Source organism: Channa argus, chromosome 19, assembly GCF_033026475.1.
Source record: "Channa argus isolate prfri chromosome 19, Channa argus male v1.0, whole genome shotgun sequence".
Classification (NCBI taxonomy): domain Eukaryota; kingdom Metazoa; phylum Chordata; class Actinopteri; order Anabantiformes; family Channidae; genus Channa; species Channa argus.
In genome coordinates, this window is record NC_090215.1 from 18,872,607 (window position 1) to 18,889,998 (window position 17,392).

At 42.1% G+C, this 17,392-nt stretch overlaps 1 protein-coding gene across 6 annotated transcripts in view; it reads right to left on the reverse strand.

Moving 5' to 3' along the window:
* Window positions 1-16,929, reverse strand: part of rnf152 (ring finger protein 152) — a 43,493-nt gene extending 26,564 nt beyond the window's left edge. For 3 of the 6 annotated variants that reach the window (XM_067486469.1, XM_067486464.1, XM_067486466.1), the window contains exon 1: window positions 16,747-16,929. The gene's annotated coding sequence lies outside the window, so the exon portion shown is untranslated. Of the gene's footprint in view, window positions 1-5,655; window positions 5,804-16,746 lie in introns of all 6 variants that reach the window. The other 3 variants (XM_067486467.1, XM_067486462.1, XM_067486465.1) reach the window with 2 other exon arrangements.
* Between the last annotated feature and the right edge of the window lie 463 nt (window positions 16,930-17,392).

Sequence of the window (17,392 nt, forward strand, 5' to 3'; positions counted from 1 at the left end):
GCAGGATGTTTTGAAGGTTTTGTGCGTTCAAAGTAACAGCAGCAGCATGAAAAACTGCTCTATTAATCATTCTGCCCCTTCGCATGTAAAACCAAGGATTTGTCCAGCAGATGTTGCCATTTTTACCTGCGTCAAATGCTTCACTGAGCTTCGGGTTTCTCCGCCTCCAGCCGTGGGTATGACGCGAGAAAGCAGGTCGGAAACCAGACTTAGCACAGACCGTAGGCTTACAGTCACCAGTATGGCTTTTGTAGTGACTCTAATTGCATGGGCTGAGCTACAGGTGAGTAAGTGGGCGGAGTCTGTGAAAAAGGGTGAACATGATTGGGCCGAAAAAAATCCAAATTCAGGATTAAATTGTATTTCACGTTAACCATAAATGGCCTGACTTCCCCGTTCTAGGGTCTCTTGAAGGCAGGCTGCTGTCTGAACCTCCTTTACCTTCCCTTAGCTTATTAAAAAAGCTAATTTCTAACTTATTTTATTGCCATTTTACAAACCAGACAAATATTTGATCATTTAAAAATACTGTTTAATAATTGGTTGCAGCCTCACTTTGGATGTTAACACATTATTCCAAGATTGGCATTCAGATAATCTGCATAACTGAGCTTCCTTGTAAAACTCTGCACAGGTCCTACAGAAGTAGCTCTTACAAAACTGCTGTTTATATTTGAGTATGTGCTGATGTAACTGACCTGAAATTGGTATCCAGCATCTCAGCTGCTTATTACCATCAAACTATTCATCTCGCATGGGTTTCTCCTCTGCAGATACAAACACGTTAATACCAGGTGTAAAAAGGACAGAAACATGTCTTTATTCAACCTGAACCCTCGTTTCACACAAATCCCAGAGTCCTTCCACAGAGGATAAACAGCACCTGGTGCAGGGTGCTGAATGTAAATCTACCCACTGTGGGAGCAGTAAGCTTGACAAAGACATCAATATGGACACCTGTGGGCCTTCCTTGTTGCCATGACCACCAGCAGCAGCAGCGGCAGCATCGCTGTCCACTTTCGTCACCGGCTGCCATCGGAGAATCAGAGCTTCCTAAACAAATTAGCCCAGAGAAATGGCAGAGGCCCAAACCCTTTAATTACATCAACCTGAGACTAAATAATAGGCCGACTCTTCTCTGCTTCATAACAAATGCATCTCCACCCTCCACCTCATCACTTTGGGACATTTATATCGTGGTATTCATTCCCAGGAGATATAGAGAGAAATGTCAAGACAAAAGAGACTTATCCTCCCTCTCTGGCCTTTTTGTTGCTTATTGTGCCACTCCCTCCATTCTTTTAGCTCCCCTCCCTCATTCCTTCGCCGGGGCTCAGTCTCCCTCTCTCTTTATCCTGTCATCTACACTGTGAGCAGGAGTCTGTGGATCCTCTGAGCCTCAGCTGTGTGAGCAGAGCGGGCAAGGTGAGAAGCGGAGGGGCTGTAACTCGCAACGGTGACGCACAATAGCTGAGAAGGTTTTAGCTGGATGGGATTTAAAATTCTGCCACCGGTGAAGCCAAATAATATGTGCACCATCTAAAGAGCCTTAAGCTTTACAAATATGACTGTGCATGAAAGGAATGGTGTTGCTTCATTTATAAGTTGTTTCCCAAAGAGCTATTGAGTCATTTTGTGCTGAAGACGTCACACAGGGCTTGTGTAAATGAAAGTTTGTATATTTTCTTCCAAACTTTGCTTAAACTGTTAAAATCGTGACATATTGAATAATTTTGTCTTGCGTTTTGGTAATTTTTTTTTTCTAAAGACCTACATTTTCTGATGTAAAAGCTTGAATCAATTATGTATTTTTAAAGAGTGAGCTATTTTAAATTTAAAAATGCCTATAAGGAATCTCGGACACGATCAAACAGTTCTTCAACAGGATCAGCAGGTGTAGATCAATGATGAATGGGTTGACAAAAGTGACCAATTATCATCAGTCGTTGCCCCCAGAATTCTTCACACTCTAAAAGTTACATTCGGGCAACAATTTCTTCCAAATTGAATTTATGAAAGTATTTTCTGAAACCCGGCTACTAATTCATTATAAAAACATTACAGTTTGACTTCACATCCTCCTCCTTTTGAACAGAAGTGTCAACACCTTCTGCGGGGAACTTGTATTGTTTATCTTCAAACTATTAAAGCACCATCCAGGCACTAAGGTAATTAATTACTGAATTATACCATTTTGGTGCTCACTGAATGCAATAGGCCCTCGGGGCTTTTTTCTCATTACCTGGTACACACTGTCCTACACAGGCGAAGCAGAGGGGGCTTTTAATAACATTTACTATTCAGATTAAACTGTTTTATGCAGCCAAAGCTCCAGCTTCCAGGGTGTTAGCTCCAAAGTAGGATCAATTTGCAATCCAATTAATTCAGATTGTGTGGAAACATGCTCACGAGGTGCAAAATAATCAGCCGTTCCATTAATGCAAAGATAAATGTGGGTCTGGAGCAGAAGGACGGAGGACACTTAATGTGTTTGACATGCCTGCTTTGATGATTCAGTGCAACAATACAGAGACCATGTTACAGGATTTTAAACATTAAAGAAACCTAACCATTTATTTGGTGTTTAAGTCTTACCCTGATGTCTTTGTACCTAAACCCAACCAAATCGCTATGTTTGCATGGTTGTAAGTCATTGTTTCTGACTATTCAGGTGCCTGGCACCAAAAGCGGATGAATTTAACACTTTTCAGGGTGGAATCAAACAACCTATATGGGGGTCAAGACTTTACTAGCCTGCTTCTGTCATATTTACTCATTATTAATGACGGTGAATCTACTGGGAGGCAGACGGTCACCTACTGAACCATAATAAAAGGGCTGATAACAGGGAGCAGCCCCTCTGCTTTGTGATTATCGTTTTAGGTGGATGCAGATTGCTTTATTTACTCCTCCAGCTACACATGAAGAGTCGGATATTCCGCACATTGACAGCAATAACAAATAGAGCATCCCTGTGCATTTCAAACCAAGCAGCACACTGAGGCAGAAGCTTGTTAATTCTAAGGCTAAAACGCCCACACCTTTGCAGTGCATTGCAGTAGGGAACGCACAGACTTTGGATAAACAAGACAACTGCTTTACAAATGCATGACACAACTCAGCATCTGCACCGTGACACTGGAAAGTTCATTTAAAACGGGAGCTGGTCTATGCTCCACAGGGTCTTTAACAGTCCCCAGTGACCCTAAAGGTGTGGACAACTACACACATAATGGAATAATTGGCCAAGTATAGTGCTAGAAGTGCCTTCATTCATAAAATCAATTTACATGCACATCATTGTTTCTGATATATATTTAAAAGAAATACATAAACAGAAAATATAAAACATAATAAATATATCTCATGATGGTTGAATGCTTATAAAATTGAATCACACAGTGAATAACTGCCATCCTCAGATGAACTCCATTTTGAGTGTACATGTGCTCAAGTGTGCGTGTCAGATGGGGTCGGGCCCCGCTGTGCCGCATGTGACCATCAACCTACCCACCGGCAAGGTGCCGAAGTGTGGCCAGCTGACGTGGGCTTGCACGGACAGAGACGCGTCACGTAGCAGAAGGGGAAGCGGCCTGGCTGTGGTTTGTGGTTCTGTTTGTGAGCTGATTCAGACTTAAAAACAGGTATGGCAAAGTGTGTGTGTGTGGGGGGGGGGGGCAAGTCACTGAAGCTCCCCAGTTAAGACACATTAAAGGCCCAGTGGACGTTTTGTACTTGGATGAAGTGAACGCGATGCTGCTGCAGACTCCCCGGTGGCCAGGATGATGTGAAGAAGTATTTTTTTACTATTATCTTCTGAGGAGCATGTGTGAAATTCTCAGACATATTGGCTTTCTGTATATTACAGACAGGAATTTCCAGAATGTGGACTGCAGGAAAAAAAAAAACTGCATTCCTCTGTGACACATGTGACAGACTAGTCTATCAGTATCAAAGGCAGTCACACATGTGACATCTAATTTTGGCACCCTGCCTCTCGGCTCTAACATTTCTGGGTGGAAATCAAGGATTTAAAAATATTCATCCTGCTATCCTCACCACCCGCAGCTTGTTTTATGTCCAGCAATGATCTGTGGGAACGGCTGCCAAGTAAATAAATTTGGCTGCGAGGACAGGCTCATTGGCAGGCCTGAGCAGAATGAGCACAGCGTATCCAGAGACAGTACATCATTATTACGGTGTGAATGGATGGAGCGACAGAGGAGCACAGAGAAATGATTGGTGAAGTGCTGGACAAAAGATAATGGATACAAAGGAAAAAGACAAGACATGTATCATGTCTTCCACCTGCCACATGAGTCCATCAGTCAAACGTGTGGTTGTGAAGAACTTCCCCAACACATCATGCAGCGGACTAAAGTGTGATAAGTGTGAAATTTCCTTTAGTACTAAAGGAAGTACTACTACTAGTACTACTACTACTAGTACTACTAGTAGATGTTTTAGCGTTTTAGCGGCCACATTACCATCTCACCATGGAAACATCATATCAAATTCAAAGTGTAGCATTTAATAATAACATTTATATGTAAACTTCTATTATGTTACTTTAGTGTGTTAACGTTGGCTCTTAGCTTGTGGTTTTTGCAGTTTGATTTTAGCTGAACTACCTACACCTGAAAAACTGGACAGGTGTGTTCGTCCAGTCAAGAGCTGGCACCATCAATCAACTTAGGGGTCGGTGTGTGTGTGTGTCTGTGTGTGTGTGTGTGTGTGTGTGTTTCTTGTCGCCTGTTTTTCCTGTTTGATGCTACGTAAAAATTCAGCAGATCACTAACATCATCTTAGGACCAAACCAAATTTGAACCCATCCACAGTTGTGAAGACATTCAGAGCAAAGTGTTGGCAGACTGACTGTAGCACTGTGCTTCTAGCGCAGTTTAAAGAAAAAAAAAAAATCAAATAAACTCCCCTGCTGCTCAACTGTCTTTGAGCCTTATGGTGTCTCTCTTTTATCTGCCCTTCTCAACTTTCCTTGATCTTTCTCCTCTTCTTTATCTACACCTACTCACTGGAGCTCATTGCCAAAGCTGAATCCCTTCAGGGGCCGTGTCCTTGTGTACCTAAAAAAAATCTCAATCGTGGCAGAAGTGTGTTGTGACCTCTCTCCCCTAAAGACATAATACAGCACGCTGCCTTTTTACCGCACAATGTCCTCAAACAAGCTCAGTCGGGTGCAAACGTGGAGGTCATCCAAAGACCTTCGCCTCCCCGGATAAGAAACATATTAACAACTTTCCTCCTCCATCAACCAACCGACTGCTGCCCGTACGCTGACGGAAAGATGAGTCACTCGCCATCTTTTCCTTATGCTGTCACAGATTTGATCATGTCCCCCATAATAAATAATGAAAACATGTACAAGCCGGCGAGGCAGACAGCCCCAGATGTTGAAATAAAAGAAAAGTGGGTCAGGTATGTAGTTGATGCTGACTGCACAGAGCGAGCAGTGAGCATTTGGCCTAATTGTGCAAAGGCAGTTGAAGGATGGGTTATGGAACTGTGCTTTAAGGTGGCACCTGAACACACGAGCTATTTCAATTATTTATTTCGTACCAATGCACTCCTTGTTTTGTTAAAAGGAATAAAAAACGGCACCTGACACTGAAAGGGGACTATTAGCACTTTACTCACCTTAAAGTCACCTCCTGCTTTTTTGTCCCCCTCTTAGTTCATGTGCTAACACTGCAACAAGGTGTGATCCAAATCAGAATAATGCAGAACCAACGTGCTCTCAAATGAGTCCCGTCCTTGTCAGTCAGTGGTCTGGACAAAAGAAAACCTAGAATTAAATTAATAAATTATTATAAGTGAGTATGTCTCCTGACCTGTTGAGCTAGAAGATATTAAAAACAGAAGCCATTCGCAGGTAATTGGAGCCAATACGAAGTGAATCAACACACTAGTGTTTAACCACCGGTAAAGCTCAGGTCAGCGAGCATCGGCCTGGATCTTCCTGCCACGAGACATATAGACTGACATCATCCATAAAGATTCTAAAATAAATATGTGAATTATAAGGCAGACACTGTTTAACATGGAGTCAAAGTAATGATGATGAAACACAAAACATTAATAGAAATTTGAATATAAATCCCAGAATATTTTGTTTTGAAGAGGTCAATCCCTTCACCTATGTCGGGTCACCTATGTTGTTCGATACAGTACATGACTCTCAGGGGTCGAGTATCTTTCCGTCAATATATCATTCGCTGTGCTCCAGGGTGGGGGATTATAGGTTATAGAGTTTGGACCTTCACAGATCAATGATGTTACACACACTCATCCATCTAAAATACCACACATCCGTCATCTTCCATGTCTGTCTCAGATGTGTAAACCTCGGCCCCCACTCCCCCTCTGATCAAATGTGAGACGGAACGCTCCTCCAGCCAAACAATCATCCATCGTGCAAATATTTACGGTGTGCATCGTAAATCAGCCATAAAGGAGCCGCTCATCAATCACACCTGGATCATTTGATGCACCACGCCCTTGTCAAATTAAAGCTCCTTGTTCTCCTTCGTGCTCAGCCATAAAACAAACCTCTGTAATTACACAAGCTTTATGAACACCAACAATATACTACATGCCTGACAGGCGTCACGATCGGTATTTGAATGCGGTTGCCATAACGTGAATATCGTCTGACTACTCACTGACAGTTGGACGCAGGGCAGCACGTTCAGGATTAAGGCAGTTTTAACTAGACCGATTTCCCTTTTTGCATGATGCATCCACCCAGGCTCATTCATGCTTATGTCACGACAATGTGACCTTTCGTGTTAAAAGAGGCGCTTTGTCACTTGGTCATAGCGCTGGACTTCAGTTAGCCATCGCACACCCACCTCTTTAGGGGGATCAGGGAACAGTACTCTGAACCAGATCGATCACACTAGTCACATTAACTGGACTTATGGGGTCAAATTCAGGCACGCTTGGCGATCACCCTAGATGTGCACCAGCCAGCTGGCCTGCACCCACTGGGAGCAAGTCAAACCCACAACCCTGGGATCGGACTGTTCTATCTGCAGAGTCACAATCGCTCCTACAAAACTAAACCAATATACTGGAAGCACGAGGGAAGAAATGTCGTGTTTAAAATTCAAAAGCAACAAGAGAACATTTTGCAAACTCTTCCCGTTTTGAGAAGTCATGGTGGCAGAACACATGGTTGTTGAAGATTTCCGAGCACGAGCCCTTTGGCTTCCTGCAGGAGAGGTTATTGTCAGTGAGGTCCCACGATTTGTCAGGTGTGTTGAGTCGTGTAAAAAAAAGGCCATGAAAAGTACTGAGGTGTGATGGCACCTCGCTGCTCCGTCCTTGAGACAGAAGGTGACTCAGAGGAGCAGAGACCTTCGTCCTGACGGCGGAACATGTTTCGCATCTGCACACCAAACATTCACACCGAGCGAGCCACTAATTTACTACAGTTGGGTACTCGTGCTTTGAGGAGGGAGGTGAAATACGCAGTATCCAGATAAAAAATATAGATACAGATAAAAAAATACTCTGGGCACTGAAGACATAAAAAAGCTAATGCATGTTTGTACTGTAAAATGTCCATGTCCATGTAACATTTATGTTAACTGATAGTGAAAGTGAAGACTGACTGAGTTTAATGTTAAAATCATTAAGAAATTTGCATGTAATCATTTAACAAAGTCCTGCTGGTCTCTTGTTTTAAGAGGTTGTTTTCGTGTCCACAGATTGAGAAAAAAGTGCGAGTTGCTTTTTCAGGAAACACTGAAAACAAACTGTCAAAGTTGTTTCTATTAATGGCTGCTACAGTTTTACACTGAAAAAACTGAAGCAGCCATTGATAGAAACAACTTTGACAGTTTGTTCCGTTTAAGTCATTTATTAAATAAAGAATTTTTAAACTAAAGTCATTTTGATTAAAGTTTCTGACATTTTCTGTTCCCACGTACATAAAGAATTAATATTCTTAGTTTTAAAAAAAGTGGCACCGTGGTCAAAATATTTTGATTCGTCTTCACATCACCAGGTTGATAGTAACTGCTGCAGTGTCATCCTGACACTTTCTAAGATTGACAAGTTGGACAAGGATAAAAACCTAACTACCAATCAGCACCAAAAACTAAGGTGTGTCATTTAATGGGCCATTATCAGTTCTTATCGACCCATATATATGCTCCAGTAGGTGGCCTACTACCTCCCTCTTGAAGCTACAACCTGGAGAAATGAAGACCACTGGCAGAATTTAGCTGCCTCATCAGACCTTTGGATGATAATGAACCTACAGAACCTACTGGGAACTAGAAGATCCCCTGCTGAAAGAGTAAGGAGAGACAACTACTGATGATGCGCCACTGACTGGTGCAGTAAAACATCTGGAATCAATCGTTTTTTCCATGATATAAAAGACTGTGCTGAAGTACTTAAAAAGAAATGAAACCTTCTTACATCATCGACCAAGCACAAACTTATCAAGTGAATTCACTCTAAATTAACATGTTAGACGTGTTAGTGATCACTGGTTATTGGCTGTGAGGAAACATTTCCACATTCGTACAGAAATGAATGTGCATAAAGTTGCCTGTGTGTAAACTGCAGCATCCACACTTGTCATCGCGCCTGTGTCCTGTCACTGCAGCTCCAACTTTTCTTCCTCCCCTCGACTTAATGGATTGTGAAGGAAAGGTGAATGATTTCCCTCTGACAACAGAGGATGCATTAGCCGTCACCATTCGTCACTGTTTACAATCCATCCTGCCAACGGAAATAACAGCATCTATCATCGGCGGAGACGTCCACAGAACAACAGGAACAGCGGGCAGACGGTGACTGTTTCGCACTGGATCATTTTCAGGAAATTCAGGCATGAAAAAAAGTGGCAGCAGATGTCACAGGTCCAAAGCTTGTTCTCAAACACAGCATTAAATACTATCATTAAGGACAGAGAGACAGGTGAGCGGCCGTAGCAATTTGTGTGTGTACGTGCAACGTGCATGCAAGTTATTTCAGATGTGATCGGGCAGCAGGACAGAGAAACAGATACCAACTCAAACGTCTGCTGCAGACAATCAAATTGTGATCCCGCTCGAGATCAGGGAACTAAAAACAATAATAACGGCATTAAATAAGACGCGTACTGATGTGCACAATTCTCCGAGAGCGTCTCAATTCCTGTGATAGCCTTGGAGGTCTAACACTGCCAGTTACTTCTGTCATCTTCCCTCAATTGCCACTTTAAACCTCATCTGCTTCCCATCTCTTCCTCCTCACTCCTTCTTTTATAGCAAATTACATTTACCCAAGCAAAGCAGTGGTGTATATTTCAGTAGGCCCATTCAGCCTCTCCTTCCACTAAAGAGGATAGGGGGGGGAAAAAAACTGTCACTTATTTTATTCTCTCTTTTACCTCCACTGGCAGATACGGAAACCTTACCTCATTACAGAAGGTCAACGCTGACACCCCATCAATTGTCGGGAGGCTCTCAAAAAGAGCTTGAAATTGATTCATCATCGACAGCTCTCTCAGAGGGGGGATCATGTGACAGACATTATGAATACAAATGCACAGATGCAGAGCGATGACGAGGTGGAGGAGGAGAGGTGAAGGCCACAGCAAAGAGCTCAGCGTGAGAGTGTGTTTGAGAGCTGCAACAACGCACTGATTGAATCATAATGTGGGTCTAAGGTTAATTATATATACTTAAATTATACCCATTTGTAGTTGGCTGAGGTTTCAAACACATTATTAATATTTTTGTATATTTTGTTATTAAAAGGAATAAAAAAAAACCCACTTCATTTAAGCAGTTTTTTCAAACGACACGTCAGAGCTGATCTACATGCTGTAAATGACTGTTGAGTCAAAGTTCTAAGCTGTATTACAAACAGCCGATGCAAGTTTCTTAACATATTTGGCCGTTTTGTTTTAGATGACCGAATAATGATTTAAATAGTAAAATGCCACCAGAAGTTAGGATATAAAAACACAGTTACTTTAATATTGAGATTCAGTATTATGTATTACTGCATAAAATTACCAGATTATTATTAATTCTGGTTACAGCATCTGGCAATAAATGGCACTAAATGGCACCAGATTTTGGCCGAGGAAAAGACAAAAAGTAAAACAGATAAGGGATATGTTTTTTTTTTTAATTATTAATTGTATATTTAACAAGAGACACACACTTAAACCACCGAACGATGAATTGCTGTTATTCACGTTATCTTTGTGTGTGCTGAAAAATAGGTGATCTCACACATCTCTGAATGACTCTCGCTTACTTCACGTTGGTTGAGAGCATTTGCAAAAAACATTTCTGCACTAAATACTTTAAAAATTTAAATAGTTTTTGGACATCAATGAGGTTTACAGCACAGGAATTCAAGCTAATCCAGGTGACAAGACAGTTCATGTTTTCATTTGAGCGGTTGCTCTTTAATTTCCAGCGGTGTGGTTTTGAAAATGAGGACTTTATTGTTCGGTCTGGGGTGAAATTTTATTGGCTGCTAAAAGTGGGAAGAAAGCAAAGTTTGTACCATTGTCCTAACTGATACACTAGTAGTAATATATGTGATGGTAGTAGTTGAATCTGTATATTAAAGAGGCCAAACTGAAACGGAAAGATTGCACATTGAAAACCAAAATAGATACTATCAACAGGCTGAGTCGGACTCGTCTTAATGAAAAACAAACATGTCAAGTCTCTGCGTGAATTTCAGTCTTCAGAGCCCAAACTGTGTCCTGAATGTTTAGTGGGTGCAGTAAAGTGCACCCGTGGACGGCTACTGGCACGGCTGAGTGAAAATATTCACCACGGGTTAAAAAAAAGGTGCTCTTTTTGTTGTTCTAACATCTGAACAAGCATCTCAGTGGTTCCTGTCACTTCCTGTTTCTGTGTTAATCAGCATTTCAACCACTTCCTCCTCTGAACCTGATGTTTACACGGAACAAACTGCAAGTCGTGCTGCAGACAGAGGTTTAGAAATTAAAACCCACAGTGAGTTTGATAAATAAAAATTGCTGCATCTTTAACAACGTGCAGAAACGCAATCATCCAATTTGTGCAGAAACAGTCTATTTAACGTTTCCTCACACAGGAACAAGTCAAACTTACAGAGTTAACAAGGATTCCAGCATTCAAATAAACATACCATTTATAAAAGGAGTTTAAAGTTGTAATCATTCGTTTATAGCTAATACATCATTTATTAATGCTTTCCAGATCATTTTTAAACCATTATTAACTTTTGGGTTGCCAGAATTTGGAAAATCTCCCACCTTTCTTATCTTTTGTGAAGTAGTTTGACCCTTAACATCTGGAAAACTGAAAACGTGGATGTGACGGCCCAACACCTTCATGTCAAATTAGCATTTACAACTATAGAGCTGATGTCTTACTGCAAGGCCTTAAAGATTCTGTCCTGCCTCTTTTTTTGTGGGACTTTTGTTCTTGAATAAGCCAATCAGAATCCTCTCCTTTTGTGAGGTCATAAAGGGGAGTCATTTACACAGTGCCGCCTCTAACTCGGCCCAAACGCTGTCCAGGAAAAAATCTTTTTTTAAATCACAACACACAAGAAAGTAATATAATAATCGGTTTATAAATTGATTTCGCTCGAGGGGTCCTCCAGTCTCTTTCTCTTCAGATTGGATTTGTTCTCATTAATGTTCTATAAAGCATTAATAAATGTATTAAACATTTATCACTTTATTTACTGTCACTTGAAAAGCACTTTTTAAAAAACATTTTTTTGTCCTTTCGGCTTAGTCTGTGAGTTCAGGGTCAAATAAGGGACCAAAATATTGTAGAAAACTTGGGAAAATGCGACAACGTGAAAACAAGAAAAACTCTGTGGAAAAACCAAATCAATACGTTAAAACTCCTGATACAAATTAACCAAGAGCCCATAAAGGCCACTTTCTCCCAACAGATGGGAACCAATTAGCCGCCTGACTCCCAGAAAACACTTGGGCAGCCGTGCGGAGCCAAGATGCAAATGAAGCAGAGGGAAGGTGAAAGTGAACCTGCCAACATCTTGGGAGAGGAGAAATTAATGAAGGAGACAGCAGCGGTGCAGCTTTGGAAAATGGAAAGAGTAAAGTGGGAAATGATGTAAGCAAGTGCTGGACTGAAGGTGTCCGGAAAGGTTACGAGAAACAAATATCTGGTGATGGAAAACGTTGCCTTAATCCTGTGAATCAAATGTCCGCCGACATCGGTATCCACTCCATGTATTTAATTCGAGCCTAAAATGAAATCATTGATCTCGTTAATAAAAATCCTGTCGTATTTATTTAAGTCACGTCCTGACTGGACCAGAGGCTGCAAGCGCTGCAGAACATCACTTACAATTCTGAGTTTTAGCTGCTGGCAGGAGGCAAAAATGTTTTCTACAGTTATCAAAGAGGTTTTTAAGTTTTTTTTAATTCGCAACATTAACTATTAAAAATTGTGAAATTAAGATATTAAAATTTTCAAATTGAGGTTAAACGCTTTTTGCTTTTTTGTTTGCTTTTTTTCTGATACATTGTAATGTAAACTAAATGCTTATTTTGGTAGCTGCTTAATTGTCTGTAAAGTAAACTGAAGCATTAATAGTTACACCACACACCTGCCCCTCACAGTCTGCAGGACTATTACTGCTCAGCATTAACCCTCAATGGTTACAGAAAAGATTGGCGTGGATGTCTTTGTGACCTATTGACTTTTTTTCTCAACAACTATTGGACAGATTTCCACACCAACGTCATCAACTTATGTGAAGGATGAAAATCCCAAAAACCATAGGAACATCTTCACATAACAATGTGAAGACCGTTTGAAAATGTGCAAAGGCCTAAAACTATAAGCTGTTTTCGGTTTTATTAACCTGCAGCCTGTGCTGAGTACAAAAGGCAGGAATAAGATGCCAGGACACGTTTAGCTCTACAAGACAATTTCAAAAGGTGTGAACACGTCTAAAGCGCTGTGCCCCAGTAAACTCAAAATCAGTGTTTACCTTCATCCCCTCTGGCTGCTCACATAAGCCATCAAGCAGCTGTTCGATGACAGGAAGTAAATATCAGTGGGTGATATAAGGCTACAATTCTATAGTTGTGCATTAAAAAGGAAAGCAGGGCAGGGTCACTTCACTGTGTTTTCAAACTGTGTTCTTTAAGATGTTGGAGACTCTGCTTCTGGTAGCCATAAACAGTTTTTTAAGTATAACACATCATGGTTTGCAAAGGAGCATGACTCACAGATTACAGTGACAAGTTTCATAAATAAAGGGATTTTATTGGGACTCTAGACCTTTAAAGTCCACCTGGCACCAAAAATAGGTCAATTTGGGTTTTTACACTTTCCAACAATCTGTCCATTCTCCATCCAAATGAATTTAAGAATGTTACCAGTCCCCCTACACACACTAAAACAATGCATTTCCTCGACTCATGTCGAGTGTGTCAGTTTGCAACCTGGACGAGCTTCGGTTTTTGTTGCAGAGGACCAGTGTCCAGAAATGATGAAAATCCACATGATCCACACACACGGCTCCACTGGTTGACATGTTTGTTCATCTAATAGCACTTGTTGGAGATGTGTATTGAACGTTATTGTTCAAAACACTCTGAGTCATCATAATACGCTGCAGAGGTTGGACGCAAGCGAGCAGCTTTTTCAACACAAACATCAACATAAATTTCAAAAATATCTCAGGCAATCATTTCATTATGAAGAAACATGTCGCCCAGAGGAGAGCTGTATCTGGAGAGACTGCAAAAAAAGAGTCTGCACACTTATCTGAGCTCTGAGTTTGTGTTTGATGGGCAGATGTTATCTCTGGTGGAATATGCAAAGTTGTGCAAATCAGCTGATCTGTCTGAAGGTCCAAACTGTTGCTGCTTCTCACATTGTTTACTGTGTGTTTTGTCTAAAACAAAGTCAAATGTATAACTGAAAAGCTTTGTCAGCTTTCAAACTACAGGAAAGGTTCAACAGAACATTAACATTGTTTCTGTTCATTTGTGCAGGTAAGAATGAGCTCAGTTGGGCTCAAAGGTCTGACAATGTTTGTCTTAGTCCGTGAACACAGCAGCTTTTGTGTGCGGAAACCTGCTTTTAATCTCAGCTGGTGATAACACACTAATAGCTGAAATCCATTACGTTTCACTTAAAAGTGCAGAGTGCAATCAGTTATGTGTTGATTGCCTGCACCTCACGGCTAAAATGTCCAAAAAACTGGCACGGAGACAGGTTAACACAACGCCGTCCAGCAAACAAGCTGCATGAATGCAGAAAGGATTCTAATCAGCAAACAATGCAGCGGCGTAAACCATCCCTTTGTGCCCTCGTGAGTCACCGGTGCCAATCGCAGTTCATTTCTTTCTCTTGATTGAGGCTGTAAATGCCAAGCGCCACGTGATGACCACCACCAACCGGACAAATGTTTGGCTGAAAGCCTTTCTGTTGGGCCTGAAGCTCCATTCACTGGGTCAGCGGTTTTATACCACGTTCCTCTTGGCTACGTGTCGAAACGTCCTTGTGCAAGATGGTGAAGTTGCTTCAGGTGGGTCACACGAGCACTTTACATCATGGGTGTGTGTAAAGCAATTCATATTTGGATGCATCTAGATACTACTCTAATTATTGTAAATTTCATTTACAATGAATTATTGTCCGCAAAAAGTGGAAAATTACCATCACAACAAAGGCAACACGACAATCAGTCAACAATGTGACATTTTCATCAGGAATCAGCGCCTCTAAAGTGCCGGGTGAACCTCCTACATTTCACCAAACTGTTGGAGCACTGACAATCCAAAGTAAGCAAACACTCCAACAAATACTACATTTCACATAACCACAAAGCCTCATGTTCAGTCCACCTTCTGCAACGCTGATACCAAAAAGAGAAAATGTGCTGCAAAGCGTCAAAAAACATCCACTTTAGTTCCTATTACTGCTCAAGCTGCAGAAGCCTTAGACACTAGATTTTCCACAATGCAACTAGGCCTGAAAAGGTTGAATACTGTCATTAGAGATTCATCCACAAACGGTTTTTCCAAGTGATGATTTTGTATGAAATATTACAACATAAACAATTTGTGCTTCATTCCTAATGCTATCTGATGTGTCCTGTTCATAACTTCAGATTTAATGTTTGCTTTCCTTCCCACAAATAAATCGACCATATTTGGGTGCCAATTTCAAACTGAGGTACAATCTTTGTCAAGACCCACAAACAAGTTGAATGGGTGATGAGCACTACTCACCTTTTCTGTTTAATGAGGACATGCTAATGGCCTTTAATGGGTAAATGCATGGTACCTCTAGACTGTAAGGCCCTGTTCAGCTGCTCCTATGCATGCAAATACGGGGGTGGTGGACCACACAGTGAATCCAGGTGCAGGTACAAGCTCTGAGATACACTTTAAATACTGTGAGACAATAGGGGCCTGGCAGCTCTTTTCACCTCAGGGCCATTTAGCAGGTCAAACGGGCCACGGTACCAAGTTTCCAAAGCCCAGGGCGATGTTTTCAAATGCAATCGTTGCCTCCACACAACACACCAAAGCCAAATCAACAACAAAGAAAAGTGAGAAATCCTCCAGCTTGAGAGGCTGGAATCTGCAGCGCTGATCGAAACGTCCTCATCTTGTGCAGCAACCATTCGTTTTGTAAATGTATGGTAATTTACAGTGGATAACATGCTGGGAGTCACTGCAGTGTGAGACACAATCAGTCCACTGTGCAGCTGTAATCACACACACCTTCATACACATACACTGCCATCTGTCATCATCTGTGTAAAACAGGAACAAAAAAAATGCTAATTTGTAGCAGGGAGGGAACAGCTCACACAGCAGCCAATGCTGACTGTCTACAGAACAAGATAACCAACACAGTGAGCCTGCAGGCAATTAAGTTAGCCAGGAATTAAGTAAGAGTTGAAACATCCTGAACGTTGGATGAAGTCCAGCTGCAGCAAATCGGGCTTAAAAGGGAGAAGAAGAGCAGGGGATTACAAGGATTTCCAGGAATAAAATATAACAGGCAAATGCCAAATGCAGCATTCACTGAGTGGCTCCAAACTTGAGATTCAGATCAGCATCTAAAAGCGAGCACAGTCTTATGACCCAGTCCTCGCTGCTCTTGCCCAAAGTGAAGCTGCTTATCAATCCTGATTGTGCATCTGAAAAACACACTGTGGGGTGTAGAAAAAAGCCGCCGACGGTTCGCCACCTCCCTCCCCCCCCCCTCAGTTTACGCACGAACAGGCGGACTGTGACCGAGGCGGCAGTGCGCACCGGAGGAGCCCAGAGTGTCAGAAAACCTCTGATTCCTGTTCTGTTTGTGATCGCAGACATGAGGTAAAAGGTCACTTTGCTTTGTGTCTCTTCTAATCACTGTAACAATGAGCATCAGCGGTAAAGGAGAAACACTCCCGATAACAGCCCCCAAACAGAGAGTGTAAGGAAGATGATGTGAAATACAACAACACACTTAAGTCTTATTCCCATTCACACCCGTATTAACGCCGCAGTCAGCGTTTCGCGCACAACGTGCTCGTAAAGGTGTTGAGACAAAGCCCAACAAACAGGACGTTGTTCCCACCTTTCACAGCTGAAAACAGCGAATCTTCCCCCCTTTGCAAATAACTTTATGTCGTCTCTGCTCCTGCAGCCACGCTCCGTGCAACACATCGCGATTTATTTCCTATATATTTTTTTCTTTTTAGACAAAGGACAAACACGGCGCTCACCTTTTGTTGGTCCCTGTGTCGGGGGACAGACAGCAGTCAGTCCTCTGACTGTCTGTGGGCGTCTGCTCCCGTCTACATGGAAACGGAGCAGCGGCGGCGTTAGGGAAGGGTTGATGCGCGCTCCCTGCTTATTCAGTTCAGTGCGCGGCTCATCACTGTTCTCTTCCTGTGGTTCAAAGCGATTAAAGCCCCAGAATAAAGCCCTCCCACTCAGTCTCTCTCTCTCTCTCTTTCTCTCTCTCTCTCTCTCTCTCTCTCTCTCTCTGAACGCGGATCCGCCCTCTCAGTGGAGGAGGAAGAAGGTAACGCACGGTGCGGGCTCCAGGTCACCGCAGCCTGGGTGTGTGTGAGGTGATGTCCGGAGCTGCTGCACCCTCAGGTCAATGTGGAGGCAAAAAAAAAAAAAAAACAGACAAAAGAAATGTCTGTATTGTGGAGTCTGACACAGTTTTAAAGTCACAGCAGAGGTGCGCACAGGCGGGCACAGTGTGTCCTACTTGCTAAAAACCACGTCTGTGAACATAATGTTTCTATGGACATGAGGCTTTTTGTGTGTTACTCTGTTTTTTTTTGCAGATGTGTGTAAAAACAGACCAGAGACCCTGCTTGTTGCCCAGATACATCTCCTGGTTGACCCAGTTTCCCT